The following is a 19494-nucleotide window of genomic DNA, read 5'->3' on the forward strand; positions in this document are numbered from 1 at the left end:
TGCATCTCATCCTTACTATCACTGAATGCAAGAACAGATTCAAAGAAAGACAAGGAGAAAAGCATGCTTAGGACAACTGGCAATCATGGATAGAGGGTTTGGTAACGCTCTCCATTCCTAAGATGATCTTGAAGGAAGAATCTGATACAAGTTTAGTAGGAAAAAACAACCTCCATTAAAAAAAAAAAAAAAAAAAAAGAGTGGAAGATATCTGTAATTTTGAGTGTAAGTATTTGTTACTGTTTGCTAGGTAACATATTTCCACATAGCACAAAAAAAAGGCAGTATTAAGAAGTGCTGTGCTGTTAAAATTACCTCCAAGTGTTCTGAAATTATAGTTCATCTCTGATGTGTCACCTTCCTATTTTCCCCACCAGATGAGTTCCAGAAGCCCCATCCCACCCCAGCACACTGAAATTCTTCACTCCTAACTCTCAGTTCCTGCTACGTACAGCATTAACTATACTTTCTATTTCCTTTAAATAAAGCAAATTTGAAATTCAAAGCAAGATCAGAAATACGTAAAAGTCTTCATGTGCGGGACAGTACGTTCTCATGTATACCTGTTTGAACTGGTCTATAGGAAGTAGAGATTTAAATTTTATTTTTATCATGTGTGTTATCATGGTTTATGGCTGGACTTGATCACCTTAAGGATCTTTTTCAACATAAATGATTCTATGAGTCTTTGCTTTTCCGGCTTTTGCAAGCTATGGACAAATGATATCCAATAGTCCAATACTTGCAGGCAAAACACAGCATAATTGGACAGAACTTAATATCATCCTCCTGAATTCCAGGACTAGACATCCTTTACAGCTGTATGCCAGCAGAACCCCAGTACAGCAAGATGAAGTAGCTTCAAACACTTCAAATAACAGACAGTATCAAACTAACGGCTGTCAAAAAGACATGAGTCAGACTTCTGCAGATACAGCATGTTTGAGATCTACCTCAGATAATATATATACCAAAAGAATTTATACGGCTAGCAGTTTTGCTGTAAGAATGCGTAAGGACACTTCAGGCAACTAGAGGCAACTATTCTTCTCACTCACTTTTTGAAAATACTGATCTCTAATCAGTACAGCACAGAGGCTGCTTATGTGATAGACACACTAACATACCTGCCTTCTACATCAGTTATATCCACGTGTTATTTCAAGCATTTGATTGAGCCATGAAAGTCAACTTAGCATATTTTTACATGGAGAGGAAATACCACAGATTGAAACCCAGGCACTGGTGACCATACAAAAAGATGGATCAGGAATTACAAGATTAGCTCTGCCTTTCTGGCTGTGAGGCAGCACTTTATCTTCATTGTCAAGGCAGCAAGTTTACCACTTCAGTAACTGAATTATTTTTCAGAAGCTGTTAAAATGCTGTAATCAAACTGTCAAGCTGAATTAATGAGAGGCCTTTGCTGACGCTTAAAGAGCAGTTCAGAAGAATGATTATGTGGTGGTGAAGAAATGTGCACTTCACAAACAGTTGTGATATCAGACTGTGTCATCCAGCAAGCCAGTGCCACCTGTTTGTCATCATCTTCCTACTAAAGGTTGTGGCCCTTTATAGTTGCTAATGGAGCTGTTCATGTAAACATTTTTTAACCTGCCAGTAAAATGAGCTGGGTTAAACATTTTAAAATAGCAGATCTTTGTGACCCAGCTTACCCAGTAATGTTGGAACAGAAGTGAGTATCTGTCCACAACCTCCTACTCAATATAGCTGTCCATTTTATGGCTCATAAATTGTTGACTAGTGTATTCTTTGCTTCTAGCATTTGTGTGCTTCCCAAACAGGTTGGACAGAAGGAGCTGGACTCTATCCTGCTTCATGCAAAGTCTCCAGAAATTTTAAATTTCAGTTTTTAGTCCCAGTTCTGCTGTATACATCAGGGAGCCAGTCTGGGTTCAAAGAACCTTCACTTGACACCTAACCATTTTTCTGACAAACTGCTTAAGAGACAAAATTCTGCCTCAAGATCAGGTTCTGGCTTCAGCTTTTATCACAGAACGGTTTTCTTCTGTCCTCCCCCAAATCCACCTGACATGTCAAAGTATTAAATGGACAACTCACTTTCAGTGATGGAGGTGTAACCTCCAGCTCACTTAAGACTCCGCAGATTGTGACCCTTCCTGCCACATCTGTGGGTCAAGTAGTTATTTACCCCAATAGTAAGAACTCTCAGTTATTCAGAAGTTTAGATATGCATTCATCAGTCATATGTATGTGTAACTTGGTGATTGCTATGTATTTATCAGTCATATGTATGCGTAACTTGGTCTTTCATTTCCCTGTTGGAGTAGCACACTTGGGAACCAGCATCATACAGAATCCACGCTTCCTATGGACATGGTTCCATTTCACATCATTCAAACTGCAAATTTCCCAATTTTTTTAGACCCAGATTTATTTGGGGGGGAACCCCTACTACTGGACAAGATCTGTATCCAACTCTATTACCATTTCCCTAGCGTTGGACCATCAGTTATCACACATCTCTAACATTTTGTGCCAGTTGTGAAACTGAAAGACTAGCAAACCAAAATCTGTAAATACAAAAACCCCTACGCATTGCCCAGGTGACTGAGCCATTTATACACTATACACTAAGGAAAGAAAAAACAAAACACCAACCAAAAAGCCACCAGACGGGAGCTGCACTTGCACACAATGTTGATACCAGCCTGAAATGTCAGACCTTTTCTCCCCATTTGGCAGTAACTGTGTATCAGTCATCTAGCAACACAGGAGAAAAATACTGACTGGCTCCGCCCCCAAATAACATTTCTAGTGTGTTATTTTCGATCAGATAGAAATTCATGGTTTTAGTTAGCTTTTTAGCACACTGTGTTTACACTGCACAGTTAATTACCTTGTGTTTAAACACCAGTTGCCATGCTGTGCTAATGCAGTGCTAATTACCTGAAACAGATGAAGTTTACTTGCACACACCAAATGTACTGAAAAAAAAAATTTTACTGCTTACTGAACAAGCAAGATTTTTTTTTTTAACATCATGATTAACTAGTTAACACAGAAAGGAAGGAAATTCCTGATTAGCCAATATTTGTCTACCCTTAAACATATTACTATACCATGAATTATGTCTTATAAAAGCATTCTTAAATCAGCACTATCAACAGGGCCACAGCAAAACATTACCATAATCCAACTGCTTGCAATTTGGCATCCTTAGCCCACAATTTACAAGATAACTCTGCAGTATTCAATGCCTTCAACATCTGGTCCAACTGATATTTCAGTTGAGAGGACGGGTTTGCAGGAACAACTGTTTCTATCTGGGCAAAGAGTAATTTTTGGCCGCCTTCTATCTTGATGGGACTTTATAATCAACCCTGTTTATAGGCTGGTTTTGCTACCAGGCAGTTCATGCTTTTCTCAAGCCCAACTGTTCAAAGGTGTGTCTTGTATCAAATTTTCAAACAATTGGTACATTAAAAAACAATGTAGAATACAGGAGAAATATTGTCATGCTATTTACTTAAGAGAGCACGTGTGTTTTGGCCATCAGCAGGTATTTCATTACAGACATTCTGACTATCCGTTGGGATTACAACAGCAGCCCTCTCTCAACATTATTCCAAACAATTCTAACCTCTCAATACACCAGATACCCTACTGAGAGTAATCTCCCATATCCTGTGTTGTAGGGGAGAAATTTTTCCCCTGCTCTGGGCAAGCCCATGTTTCCAACTATTCCTGTACACAATTTCTCTTTTTTATTGTGAAGGATTTGTTTTTTTTTTTCTCAAGTAGATATTGAGAAGCATTTTCACAGCAAATACCACAATAACACCCCTGATTTCTACCACTCCTGACAGCTCTTTCACTAGGTGTTCAGTTTTAATAACAAAGATATTTCATCAGGTTCTTGAACCATATGTTTTTAACCCTTAAATCATTCTAACAGATTCACTACTGATTTCCAGCTATGTTCTCGTCACTCTTGCTTCCCCTTTTCCTACTCCTTACCTCCTCTCCCAGCTGTCTGAAGACCTGGCGTTTCCATTTGAAGGGGCACAATTCCGAACTGACTGCAGAATACAACAATACTTGCAGAAACAGGTTTTCACTGATCCTTCTTTTGAAAGCCACACTGTCCCCACCTTCTCTGGCTGCCTCTTTAGTGTTTTGTTTTTGTTTTTTTTTTCCTGTTGTTGTTGATTCTGAATATGTAAGGTATCAGTTTTATTTATGCAGCAGGCAGGCCTCAATAATAATCTTACATCCTCAGGCTTCAAATTATTCAAACATGAATTTTTACCTGGAAGGGAAGGAGGCTGCTTGGAAAAGAATTCCCTTCCCCCAAAGGTTTCAACTTTGGATGCTTTTTCAGAGCAAAATGAGAGAGCTGCCAACCAACTACTGTCACTTCTACTTCTTATGTTAAACCACTGCACCCCCATCACCCACATAACAGCAGTTTATAATCCTCACCTACAGGCATTGATTTTAAGGCACTACAACAACAGGGAAGAGCAAGCCAAACAGTGCATGCACGCTGCCTGGGAACCGAAAATATTTCTTGCCCAGCCCTTTCCTACGGAGCAGCGAGGCAGTACAGTGCAGGAGCTGAGGATGCGTTTTTACCCAGATGACAGCACGTCTCCACCACGCCGTGATGCACCTGCTGACAAACAGGGACACCCAGGGAGAGGCCAGGTGTTGGGCAGCACTGGGTCAAGTTAGGCCATGACACCTCTTGTAAGTGTTGCTACAGTAACATGTGCTCTTACCTATGCCAGGAATGACTAATTGGGAGTGATTATAGAAACAGCCAAGCACCCAAGCAATCTGTCCTTTTGCCCAACAGCACAAACAGCCTTCTCCAGAACTGGCAAACCCTCTTCCTTTTCCGTGCAGTGGACAAACACCCCCCACACACCCTTCTTCAGCTTAGCCTCAGAAACCACCTACTTCACAGCACCGAGAAAAAAACACGGTGCACTGAAGTGCCTGTTTTAAACAATCATACTGTCAACTTTATAGATAGAGCAAAGCAATTATTTTCACATAAACAATTTAAAAAGTGATTCAACCAACACAAAGCAGTGAACTAAGAACTGACTTAAAAAACAGGTCAAAGTTGCAGACACCATGCTTAGTTCAATTTAGGCACGCTTACTAATTAAGGGATATTCAGTAGAGCAATTCAATGTTTTTCGTAATCTTTCAGTTGGAGAAACAGGACAGATTGGGTAACTAAATTCACACATATTGCAACAGCCAACCATTCCGATCACACTGCTGTTGCTTATTGTAACATCTACACAAGGGGGAAAGGGTATGCTATATTAGTAAAATGCTTTCATAAAAATCTGCAGCAAGATTCAAAACTTGTCAGAGTATTTTCCCTGCTCGTTGCTACTAAACACAGACAAAAAAAAAAAAAGCATTTTCCACAAAACAGAAATTCCTTTCCTGCTAAGTCAAGTCTTAAAGGTTATTAAAAAACACTGTAATACTTTCCCCTGTATCTGTCAGTTGCGTCAGAAGAAAAAGCACTAAATGCTATTTAGGAAGCCACTAATTTGATTATTGATAATACCACAATTTGACTTCATGCAGACTGCCATCACTGTTCAAAAGAAAAGATGTTTCTAACTGGTTACGTTTCTGTTTTCCCCAATAATCCTTCTGTGCCAGCACTCTTTCCAACAGGCACCTCCTGCTTTGGCACACTGTCATCCCCTAGACTGGGGAAAAAAACCAGTTGTTCTTCAGGTCTGGTGGGGCTCATTTTTATTATTTTGGGTTACTCAATAGTAATTTCCAAGTGTCAGACTGAAGACAGCTATATGAGTCATACCCTAAATCTATCCTCCATTTGGTAGGAAGTAGAAGCAGCGTATTTGGTTTAGGTATCTTTGCAACATCTATGTGGTGTCACAGAAGAGCTACAGAAGATCTTACACAGACAGAACCACCCCAACGCATTAAGCCACTGCTCCCAAACCAGACTAGAAGCATGCTAAATTATTCCCTGTTTGAGAATACCTGCACAAGCCAATGTGATGTGAAATTCATATTTGCTCTCAGAAATTATAAATTCCACTTGATTTACTAGAGACTCAATATCTTCCTTTCAACACTAAGAGATATGGGAGGACTGTTGCTCCTCTTTATCCTTAACGTAAACAACATAGATCTTGGCATCAGGCAAAATTCCTTCTCTAAAGAGCTACAAGTCTTAATTTCATGTCCTTCAAAACAAAGCACAGTATTAGTGATCCTTATCATTCACAGTCTTTATTTAAGCAGTTTTAAATCATTGGAAGTTTACATCTCCAATAATCCGTTACCACTACTTTGCCACAGAAGTTGTCTAGAAAGCCAGTTCCCATTTCACCCAGAATGACCTCACTGAAGCACAGACCACAGCTACTGGGACATTATTTGTCACGTAAATTTCATCTCATTCAGCAGATTTATACTAAAAAAGACAAAAAAGGATACAAAAAAAACAAATTTAAACATCCTTTCCTATCCCCATTCAGATTTCTAATTATGACAAATTACATTCCCCTGGCATCTCCACAAGTTAATGTATTCCATGGTTAACATCTATTATTCCTTTTACATCCACTAGTCATTACTTTTAAATGAACTACATAGAGAGCATTAGTAATTACTGTCACACAATAGCCCTGTGAAATCTTTGTGTCAGGGATCTAGTTACCCAGCCTGAAGACACTTTAAAGCTCACTTTCCAACAGGAGTAAGGAGGAAGTTTTGCTTCACCTTTCAACTTCACACAACTGGATTTGAGATACAGAGCAGGGAAAAAGAGGAACAAAACCCCAATAAAACCTGTTTTAAATCTAAGCACACAAATGAAAAATTTTATATCAGTATCAAGTATTATTAAAAGAAAGGAGTCCAGTGTGTTCAACACAAGGATCACAGCCAAAGCAGATGATGCCACCCACTATGGACTAGAATATACACACACAGACCTTCCACAGCACATACCTCTAACAGAGGTCAACCAGGTTATCACAACTAAGTTGGTTAACAGCTAAAATACCTCCATCAGGAGTTCTCTGAGCCTCATTAAAAAAAAAAAAAAATTCTGTGCAAATGATTTTAAGGTAAGAATAATCCAAGTTAAATAACCAGCATTTAGGTACACTTAGGGATACTTCAATGAAAGATCTTAGGCAATATTTTAGAGTATTGTCAATGAGATGATACATCTAATGAAAACTATAAAACTATCAGAGATAAATAAGAAGAGTTGTTTAGTGAAGCCTAGGACAGAAAGGTCAAGTAAATTGCAATGGCAAATAAGGAGTCTTCAAAATTACCAGTTTGGGTTTTTTTTTTGAAGACAGGCGCTGCTAATAAGGTCCTTAATACAAGCTTCTATTTACAATGCTTCAAAAATAATCAAATAAAAATTGTTTAATGTTAGCTAAGCGAGTCTATTCTGTATTAACATTTTCCCCAAAGATCTAAGAAAGGTCAGCTACCACATTAATAATTAACTTTATCAGTGAAGGCAGAGAAACTATTCTTTCCTATTCCTCTTCTTCCATGACACATCACTTACACCAAAAACTTCGTAAAGCTGCACTACCGTTTAATTTTGACAAACACAAAAAGCTAAGCAGTTAAAGAATGTCCAGAAACTCAGAAAAATCTAACTTCTCCCTGTTTAATTTTTTCCTGAAGAGTAAAGTGAAGCATTATTTATAAAAAATTGAACATTTCCCCTAACAGAAGAAATAAAAGACATTAAAGCGTAAACCAAAACATAACTCACAGAACAACAGTAAACAGTGGGTAGAGAAGAATCACTTTATTTTGCTACATATTGTGATATTTATCCTTTTAAAAACAAGAACATATAGAAACACAAAAGCACCAGGAGCTTTCTGAAAAAAGAATGAATCGCTGTTGCAGAACAGGGTCCTCATCCCTCTGGCCCATAACCTGAAGGTCATATTCACAGAACAATGCCTCTCTGCTGGACTTCAGAAGCAAGGCAGTCCCAAAACAACTCTATTCCAATAAAGCAATATGCATCAGCACTAGATTAAGAACAGGGCAGCAACAAATCTGCTAAAGTGTGAGACAGAAAACTAGCTAGCAAAGCACTCCTCTGGCAGTTAGCACAGCACTTCCAAGCTGCCAGAGCTGGGAGCTGAAGCCTGTCAACACTGAGGCAAGAAGGACTTCTGCAGTTCAACAAACCTGATGTCATGCCTAGACAGAGGTTGCTGCCCTGCCATCGTATCAGCATAGTACTCTTCAGTTGCTACAGGTCAGATTTTATTTTGCAATGAACTGATACTCTGAAACTCAAAGGAGAAGCTGGAAGAGGTATGGAGTGAGTACTGGCAACATTAGCCTCAAGTTGAGCCCAGAAACTGGTTTTTAATGTGCAGCTCTTCAAGAGCTCAATATCAGCACAACCTCTACTGTTTGTTTCCCAAACAACTGCAATACTACTGGTGAAGCTCCCCAATACTCTGAGTATTATACACGTTAATAAAGCACTGTGAGAAGAACTGTCGTAACAGCAAAAAGTTGCTTTTATCTTGCAGTCAACTCAAACTATAATTTTTTTTTTTCAGATTACTCACACTTTCACTAACATATTCTTCTGCTCTTTGCAGTACATTCAAACTGCACCAGAGTGTAATTTCATTAGAGGACATTTACTCCCTCTTGGCACAATAAGAATAAGAAGTCTAGCACATCATACTTTCTCCATTCACGTGTTCTCCTCCTATGAACTACTTTATTCTTGTTTCTTCATCACTCATACTTGCAAGCAACATCTTTTCCTTCCAAAACACTCATGAAATAGTTCAAAGGGACCTTTTACTAGTTCCCTAATTCCCACAACAGAACAAAACAAAACAACAAAACCACCACCAAATCCCCACGTTACAGATTTTGGAGATTTAGTAATTTCCTGTATCGTATATTGCTGTCTTTTCCAGGTAACTAGTCACTGGCATCAAAATTACCCCAAAACCTCATCTGGTCTTGAGTGAGAAACGTCCCAGAACAACAAAGGCTTACCAACCTAGATTTGAAACTCCTGAAGAAAGAAATTTAGAAATAAATACATTTAAACCAGAGCATACCCACAGAAAGAAAGAGGCAAACAATTTTGTCACAGTCAAAAGCCATTTTTTTCCACTTTTCTAAAACTGCCATACTACCTGACTGAAGCACTCTCTTCAGTCACCCTGACAAGCCAAATGGGAGTAGAAAACCCACTGGTCCCTTAGCAATCCTGAGCAATAAATATGCAACTGCTGCGTTTGTTCTCTTCTAAAACAGAAGAGAGACTAAATCAGAATTTGCTGGTGCTGTAGAAGTTCAGCATCTCAACTGAAAATGCTTTATTATGAGAGAAACAAAACATCAGAAGTTTAAACATTAAAAATTACATCCTATTGAGAAGGTAAATGGTGAGGTAGAATATAAAACTATGTAGCACTGTAACTCTCTCCCTCTTGATCTCGGTGGAAAAAAAAAAATCAACTCCTCATTAATCTGATGAAAGATTATCTAAAACCTCTGCAGATTAGTCCACAGCTGAAAATGCTGTCTGCATCACTGATTAAATTAAAGGTTACTATAAAATCTTTAGGGGAAATTCTGACTTACAGAAAACATGTTTCCAAAACGAAGTAAACTAAACTGCCTTCAATCCCAAATTAAAAAGGCCTTATCAGAATTGTATTACAGGCTCATTTTTCCCCAGCAATTCAAATACACATCAATAGGTAAAAATGCCTACAAGTGAGTGTTCAAGGACTTTACATTTACATTCGTTTCACTAACAAAAAAAGTCAGTCAATATTCACAGCAACTGCAAAGTTAGAATGATCATCATACACCTTCATATGAGAACAGCAAAAATATTAACAATATGTTTGTCCACATGAAGCTAAACACAGATACACAGATGAGCAGCACTAATTAATAATTCAAACTCTAGGTCTTCATATAAAATGTAGTTATGAAAAATAATTTTTAAAAGGAATGGAATCTACAGATTTACAAACCATACCCCATAGGTATCTAAACTGTTTTTTTTTTCCAGTGGATTTTTAATGATTCATCAAATCTCATATTTCCTATGTACAACCTTCATTTTGATTTCATATTTTGCAGAGGATTAGCATGCAAGGTGCTTTAACGCTTTTTTACCTGACAGAGCAAAACATATACACAGTCATGGTTTCTTTATGTCTCAGAGATGTTTTCAAAATTAGAGAAGGGGGTATTCTCTGTTTTAACTATACAGGACTAAAGCATTTAATACTTATTTAGGTTTGGATAAGCACACATCCCGAAAGCAGCAAGGTAATAACTCTTAAAGAGCTACAGAACCATGACAGACCAGTGATGCTACATATTCCAGAAAGGCACAATGGCAGAGCAGGAGGAAGGCAGCGGGCAGTGGGGAGTGCAGGAATGTCTCCACTCAACCTCTCACAGACCCACTCAAACAAGTGGAATATCTTTGCAACACTTCACGCACTCGATGAGCCCCCTTCTCTACCAGCAAAGTCCTCACAACTTCATATATACAAGTGTCAGCAGGACTTTTTGCCATCCCACATTGCCACGCACCTATGAACGTGTCTCTGCACACATATTGGGAATTGATGGCTCAATATGCTTCAGCTAAAAGGAATGTCTACGTTGTCATCTACAGAAGGTTACTCACTCACATGGACAACTGCTGGTTTTTACCAAGGTAACTTTAGCCAGAAACATCACACTGTCTCCAGCTCTTCCAATACAGCCAGGTCACTGCTGTTGCCTTTGCAACCACTCTAGACCCTGTGAGAAGTGTAAGAAATACAGAATTTCCTACAGAAATATAGATGACTTCACATACCTAGGACCCTGGCATGCCCCAGGCACAGACCAGTCATCTGAGGATTATCTAGTTTCTGATCTTTCTCATCCTCCAGCTCTGGTGGTACCTTTCCAACTTTTGGATCCCCAGGCAGTTGGCAAGAAAACAAAACAAGAACAACTCATCAAAGCAAGGCTACTTTCAGAAAGCTTAAATTGTCTGTGGGAAGAAGGGCTACATCTGCATTTAATACAAATAAAAAAATATTCATACTTAACTAGAAAGGTAGTTGTACTTAACAAGTGAAAATTAATTAACCTAAAGTACCTGAAGATACAGAGCAAGCTATCATTATTAACACAGGGAACTACTGTTAGAGGGCATGTTGATTACATTTATTTCCTTGCATCTCACCTACCCAAGCAAAGCAAAAAGTGTCTTTGATAAATGCCAAAAACACATTCCAGATAGAATAGAACAGGATTTTTAGAAGTTTTTGCAGGCATAATCCCCAGAGGGTCCAAAGGACAAAAAAGCTTAGGAAAAGGTCAACAAATAGGACTTTGTAATATGCGAGTCTTCTCAGAGTTGCAATTGAGTTTGAGAAGTGGTGGGACAAAAGCAATTCAAAAATAATTCAACCCAGAAGTCAGACTGTTCTGCAAGGTTTCTTAAAAAAATTGTTGCTAGCAGTTAGAGAGGCAGTCTTGCCAATAGCTCTATGCCATTCATTGGGTAGTCTTGCCTGTCATTGGATTCCATGACGAAGTAACGGAGAAAGATACTACCAACATTTCATACTACCTGAAAACTGCTAAGGCAAGAGACATAAATCAGCACCACATGAACGAAAAAGCTCTTCATGATCTTATTTTGGAAGGAAATGGCTTATGGACTAGATTTCCAGACTTCTCTGAAACCCCTGAGCAGGTAACCATGTTAAATTTTGAGTTGCAGTATTATTAGGAGGGTAAGAAAAATTTTGCTTTGACTTATGTCACTGAAGAGTAGCATTCACACAGCACTTGGAACAAATAAGATCACACAGAATCACTACTTAAAATGGCAATAGCAAAGACTGAGAACCAAGCTAAAGCAGCTGAAGAATCACACAACCCATCTTATTCTAGCAACAGGTGCACAGAGATCATACACTAACAACAGCTTCTATGCTTTAAACTCCTTTAACTTCTAATTCATAGAATGATCCATAGAAAGTTAACAAAATGTAACGTCAACTCTGAAAAAACGTTTTCCTAAGAATAGCAGCAAAACCAAATGTCAAACTCAGAACTGGTGAGTACCAGACATCTCTCTCTGCTTAAGGCAACGTTCATCTCATTTCATTCAGATTTATGTTCAACTCAAATACCTACAAACTAAAATGCAAAAGTTCAGAAGCACCATAGCTTTCCAACTAGAGGACACTGTGCAGAGTGATGAGGACAGGCCAACATCCAAGATACCAAAATTTTCCAAAGATTGAAATGGCACTTAGATGGCCCCTAACAACCTGAATTTCTCCTGTGCTAAAGAAAGTTTTTGGGTTTGGTGGGGTTTTTTAATAAGCAAAGCCAACACAAAACCAAACACACAACACAGAAACACCTCGAAGAGCAAAGATATTAAGTGAGGCTCAACTAAAAACATTAGGACAGACAACCCAGACTTTCCCAGCTTCTCAACTAGGAACACATAAGGGGTCTTTGGGCTTTTTCAGATTGTCAAAAAGGTTCTATATCCTTGCAACTGTCATACACATTTCCACTATAGTCTCTCAAAGATTAATTTTGCATTAAAGAGCATTTTATGATTAAAAATAATGGCTGAGACAGACACAAGAAAGCCCACTCAAGTGTGCAAGGCTGAAGCAACTATAAAATTCCTAGCCATTCTATTACAGTACATTAAAATATTTTACAAAACTCACAAAAGTATCAAGGCAAAAGAAGCAGAAGTATGTGGCAAAAGCAACCACATGTATGTTTCTGTTTAAATATGCGTCTTCTTATATTTCACACAGTATTTGTAACTCTAAATATTTCAAGGTATAAACTTACTAATTGACAGATGTTAGCAAGCATCTTCCCCAGACTTCATTATCCAGAACACAAAAGAGGTCCCTGCCAAAAACACACCTCTAAAATCAGAGCTACTAGCTTCACTTGCATTCCCCTCCATTTCTTGCATTAGACACAGAAGAGAGCAATAGTTAATGGATCAGTTTAATATATTAAAGCTTTCTGGGGGTCTGGGTTTTTTTTTTCCCCAAGAGTGATTGAGGTAACTCCTATTTCTACAAGCATTTTAATTGCAACACATGATAGGTCAATTACAGATTGCCTGACCTTAACAGCTGCTTTACAGGCTTGACTCTTATTGAAATCAACTGAGTCAGAAAATGATGAGCACCTCCCAGAACATATTTTTCTAATCCTAATTGCTAAGAAACCACGGCAGGTAGACACATGAAAGAAAAACAGCTTTGCCAGCAATCTGAATCAACAGGAACATTTTACATAGAAGTAAATACAAAGACACCATATTTCTCATAAGGAAAATCAATATACTGTGATACCAAAGTGAGGTCCTTACACACTTTATAGCCCTTTTGTTCACACCCTAATTAACAAGAATATGTGGGGATCCTTCCTATTCTGCTTTTCTCTCTCAAAACATGGGTACTGTTAACACACCTAGAAAGCTAATTTGACATGTGAATACTCTCAAAAAAATGTAAACAAAATAAGATTGGAAAGGTCACAAACAGTGCTCTCCTTTTCTTCAGCAGCATGGATCTACCCCAACATGTTCTTTTACTGTGTGAATGAGGCCACAAACATGGAATTAAAAAAACAAAACAACTCTCTAAAATGTTTAATGCTAGTTAACAGTTTTCTGAACTTTTCAGCACTCTTTGAAAAATGTTCTCACTGCCTCTGGTGAAAAGTAGTTTCCAAAGATCAATAATGCAGGAAGCAACACAGACAGCCATTACTCATTTTCTCTCAGCTCAGAAAGCAATTATTTGTTCCTATATGGTATTATTCACTCATATAGCATGCAAACACAGACACAGGTCCTTATCTTAGTGGAAGGTAGACCAATATGATGGGGCAACATCTGTAAATGACACCATTCCTCCAGGCCTCATTATTTCAGAGATGCACATACTAAATTCTGATCAGCTACATATGGAGGTATAAAACAGGCACACAGATCTCACTTTTGCATTATCATTAACATTAATCAACATAGTTGTCTCCAAAAATTTCATCTGACAACCCCACAGGCTGAAAACAAAAAGGTCAGAAAGTGGGTGTCCCGTGGCAACACATACCCCTATTCCACAATTGCCTGCTGAATTCATAGCACAATATGAAGAAGAGAGGTTAAAAAAATTTTTTTTAAAATGAATTTTTAAGAACCACCCCAGTTCTACTTTAAATTCAAGTAGTATCCGTGCATGTTCCCTACTGTCATCCTCCTTTGCAGTTACTTCCCTGGAAAAAAAGGCTAAAATCTTCCCTCTCTCATCCTATATTTGCTATTCAATAATCAGGTATTATCAGTGTTATGTTTGTCCAGCAAATGCCTTCAGCACTATAAAAGTTTCTACTATTGCAGACAGAAATAATGTCTATAGTCTCAACTAGTTGATAAAAACAGGTAAGAATGAATGCATCCCACTGTATGTAGGTTACATTTTGTGCATGCACATGCTCAGAAAGGGAAGTGTCATTAAAGTAGCTTCAGGGAAATGAATTTTAGGTCATCAATTTTAAGGTCTTGATTTGCTGGGAGATAAAAGAACAGTGAAAGCCACCAGATGGATTCAAAAGGGCAAAGGGAAGCAAGTGTCTTTGAGCCATATCCTGCCTTGTTCAATTACAGTATTATGCAGGCAATTCTAATTTCAGGCATATGGCAATGTTCTTATATACATGCTTCATAAATCCACCATGCATTTGTTTATCAGAGACAAGCAGCCATATAAGCTCTGAATTACATGTTAATAAGGTTCTGAGTACACACGTACTCCCTTGCATCACCATGCATCAGGGGTGCGGCTGTTTAGCGAAGCTTTTAATTGCTGAGAGAGGTCAAGTCAGAGAAGCCAAGCATGGGTGGCAGCTACAGTTGTCCTCCAGGATAAGGTGAAAAAACTGTGATGACTGAAGTGTGAGGAAGCTGCACCCATCCCTAAGGAGCTGTCTCTGCCATGCTATATATAATAGAGGCTTTAGAGACAAGATTGGTTGCTTTTTTGGGAAAACTGAAAAAAAAAAACCAGTCTAAGTGGCAACACAGACATGGGATGGAAATCTTCACCTCGCATTCATCACCACACTGCGAGACAAGCTCCTCTCTGTCAAATCACAGAACAGCCTCCACACCCCCTCAAAAGTTCTCCTGAACTCCATGAAGGAATCAGAAGTGCGATCGTAACAGACAATACCTTCTTTAACAGCGTGGGATCTGAATGGGTCACACAACTCAGCATTTATTTGGCTTGTGGTATTGGAGGAGGCAGCCTGACAAGCCACTGCTCACACCATACCATGTTGTGACTAGAAATTACAGGACAGTCAACCCACAACAGTTTTCTTTGGTAAATACACCACTTAGGGCATCTGGATGCAAGAAGCAGATTTAAAAAAACCCCATATCCTGGGAAAGTAAAGTACTAAAATAGCAGCCATGGTGCAGCACAGCCATTTACTCACTTTTATCATTTTAATTGTGAAGTTTTAACGTGATAGAAAGAATAAATATCTAGCTAGATTTTTTTTTAATCTGACCAATATAAATGAAACTGAAAAGTTGTCCCAACTCATCAGAAAAGCAAGGCTTCATAAAAATCTGTTCAATACTCAACTTCAATCCACATCTCAAAGCTGCATGACAAAGTGGTTGTATGGATCTCCAAATATTCATGCTCTTAAATACAACACACCTCTAAATGAATCTTTTCAGACACTCTCAGAGTTTTCTACAACTGCTGGGCACAGATCTTCAGCTTGTCTGTAACCTCTAGACAGTGTTAAAACATCTTAGAAAACTCAGCCTGTTGTCATGAAGGGGATGATAACTGGAATAACACAAAACACAAGATAGTTTGCATGCATAGCTGGTCCTTTCTCCATCCACATCTCTTGTTATTCATTAAAATAACATATAAATAGTGGCAAATTTTTATTTTTTTTTTTTTGCATAAAAATACTTTTGTAAAGAAGTCATGCATTTGTTCAGGTTTATTAAAGACCTGGCAAAACCTTTATTAACTAGCACGTTTTTGAGTTGACAGACATTTAAGATTACCTCCCCCTTCATTCTCCGCCTTTCTCCCAATTAATTTGTTTAATACTTCAAGTCAAGTTGAACAGGAAAAAGTGTGAAAGCAGTTAGATAAAAAGAACTACTACTGAGGTGGTCTTACAAAGATAAGCCTTATCAAACTTCACAGCAGCTACAAACAAGAGGAGAAACATATGGGTCACTTTCATTTACCACCAAAATACATTTATTTATGTGTTCAACCCCAAATATTACACAAGAGTATTAGGAAAGAAAGTTAAGCCCCTCTGGGCAACAGAAATGACAGATACATATTAAGCAAATAGGACGGAAATACCCAGCTTGGACGGCGTCCAGAGCAGAAATCTTCACCTTGCACTGCCCACTGTGGGGCAGGGAGACAGGAACAGGAGGTGGGAGGTGACCAACAGGCAGGAGCAGGGGGTATGGGAATTCTGCGACTCAGCTGTGAGATTATCATTCCCGGTCTCAGCTAGAGGATGCTCTTGGAAACCTGGCTGAGCTCCCCACAGGCAGGTTCTCGATACTCAGAAGTTTCAGAAGAGAAGGTAATACAACATACTGCAACCAGAAGCCAGGAGACCAAGACAGCCAAACTCAGATGACAACTTTCACTGTCTGCTTTTAGTATCACATGTTAAGCAATATTTCTTAACCAAGATACCACAATCACAAGCGTGTGAGCATGACTATCTCCCTTCCTTTCAAAGAAGCCTTATTCTTTGAGTCTGTCTGGGCTCCCAAATGAGACATTTTTATTTCCTCAGCCTTAATCCTAACTTCCAGTAAAACAAAATTATTTTTGCAGCTATTTAATTTCAGATCAGAACTTCAATGCAGTTCATGACGGGTATCTACATTTCTGTCCTCTGCTTTGAAATTCGCAGTATCAAATGATATATTAGCCTGGTTTGTGCTTATATTTTTGCAACAGAAGTATAGTTGACAAAACACATGAAATCCAGAATAAGATCTAAAGTCTTAACAGCTCTCAGTCCTCTGCATAAGCTACTAAAACCCAATACAGCAATTTTTTGGACTCAAATAGATCCTTTGGAAGAGTACCCCAATTCCTGAATACGCATTTTCATACTCTTTTTAATAGATCCTTGACAGCTTGACCATCCCATCTTCTCACAGCTTTAGGACTATCCTGCAACGACAGGCTAAGTGGCCCAGAACATGCAATACATTCACCAGCACTAAGGGACATTCTTCTGCAATGCTCCTGTCATCCAACACCAGTGGGGTCAGAGAGCATAACAGTTTATAAACCACAGAGACACTAGGTAATGAATATTAAAGCCCAGTTCATACAACGATTCATTTGTGCTACCCTCTTGGCCTTTACAGGAAAACACCACTGTTTACTATGTTTTATTGATCTTCTGTTATCCTTGGTCCATCAGTCGTCTTGTCTTTTAGAACACTAACTTAACTACTGTGCTAGAAATCGATTTGGACTTTGCACAGCAGAATAACACACCTTGCTGTCTGGAAAGCAGAGAGTTAAAATAAATAGGAGAGAAAGACAACAGAGAGCTAGGAATTCTGAGAAGCAGTTATGCAAGACAGGCAAGATCAGAGAATAAACCCTTTTTTTACCATTATATTCTCATGTCTCTCCAAAGACACTAACCATCAGCTTTGTCAGAGACAACAATTCTGAGTACCCAGAGAATAAAGATGACTGGTAAACAACTTGACACCTTAGAATCTCTCTTCTCACAGGGGGTGAAGCAGGAAGAAAAGACACCTTCAAAACTTACAGAGATTACTGCACACTGCAGATATTTCAGCCACTCTAACCTACTCCTGTCAAAACTTGCTCCTCTGCTTTCTCTCTCCCAGGGTTTCCAACAGAGGCAGGACTGGCCTTGGGTAACGAGGGAAGTTTTTAAGCAACTCCTCTCAGATGCCTTAATTGAGCAATCTCAACTTAAGACACTTGCTTTTTATTTTCCAGATCTGGTCATCACTCCATCAAGGGAAATGGTGATACATCTGTTAATCAGGTCTTAAAAGGGGTACCTCCATAGCCCTGGGGATCCAAAATAACTCAGTACTGTAACAGCACTGCTCCACAGCAAGAAACTACAGAGAAAGCAGATAGTGTGGGAACAAATACAGGTAAATACTACATTACAGGACTAGTCTGATTGCAAGTCTTACACTACATTGGGCATATTGTTACTACGCTTGCCAAAGAGAGGGAATTTTGCTCTGTAAGCATGCTCAAAACTCCTGAAACTAAGTTAGCATATAGCAGTCTCCAGTGCAAAATTATTCCAATAAATGACTTGCGTGAAAGAACCTAATATCACCTTAAAAGACTTAAAATTTCATTTGCCAAGTAGATCCTTTCACATCTACGCTATGCAAAGCTTGGCCCAAATCCAAGCAACTCCATGCACTTCCAGTTCTTCTCAAGAAGAGGATAATTAAACGTTAACTCTGCAGGTGGCTAAATCTCCGTCCTCACGATGCTCCCCAGCAAACAGCCACACAGAGGTTAAGGCCATTAAATGTTAAATGTTCCTAGCCAACAGGCAGTCTTCATGTTTTGTTGCCTTAGGTTGGAAATGGAATCTTGACCAATAATTATTAACTTTCTGCCTTCAAACTTCTGGGCTTGCCACATTAACAGAAGCTTAAAAAAAAGTCAATCTGTCCAAGAACAGTTAATTCACAATTCTGACAAGAATGCTGCCTCCCCTACAGACCTGTGCAATAGAGGCACGAAGCAACAATAGAAAACACTTAGAAATAGTGAAGCAACAATAGAAAATACTTCTACAACTGTCTCCATGCCACAAATTTCACCAATTTCTAAAAAACACAACACTCAGACAGGAAACAGCATTATCTGAGACAGCATGAGCCATCAGTGAAAAGGTCCCAAGCATGAAGAAGCCTTGCAGACCTGGAGTTTGTGCACTGCTTCCCACCAGTCAAGTCTCAGAAAAGTTCTCCAGAGGACCTCTTTAAAAAATTATAATAAAAAAATATTCCTGCCTAACCTAGTTGAGCAATCTCATTGTTCCTCCTCGCCTTCATACCCCTTCCTTCCCTCAACACTAATAATCCCACAGCATACAATTGTTTGTTTATTTCTCAGAACATGGATCCAGCCTTTCACTCGGAAGAAACAGCACAAGATGTCCATGCCTTCACATCAGGATGGTTTGAGAACTATGAAGATGCACCACTCTGCTTGCTGTACTCCTTTCTCCCATCACAGAGCAATTCATCCTCCTAAACACCAGCATTAAAGGACTTGTATATGGCATACTACCTGACAAATCTCTATCATA

The 19494-nt window shown here is 38.8% G+C and overlaps 1 protein-coding gene across 1 annotated transcript in view; it reads right to left on the minus strand.

Moving 5' to 3' along the window:
* The window catches only part of TEX2 (testis expressed 2), a 55567-nt gene that overhangs the window by 31732 nt on the left and 4341 nt on the right, over positions 1-19494 (minus strand). The window lies entirely within an intron of this gene.

Source organism: Athene noctua, chromosome 18, assembly GCF_965140245.1.
Source record: "Athene noctua chromosome 18, bAthNoc1.hap1.1, whole genome shotgun sequence".
Taxonomy (NCBI): Eukaryota; Metazoa; Chordata; class Aves; order Strigiformes; family Strigidae; genus Athene; species Athene noctua.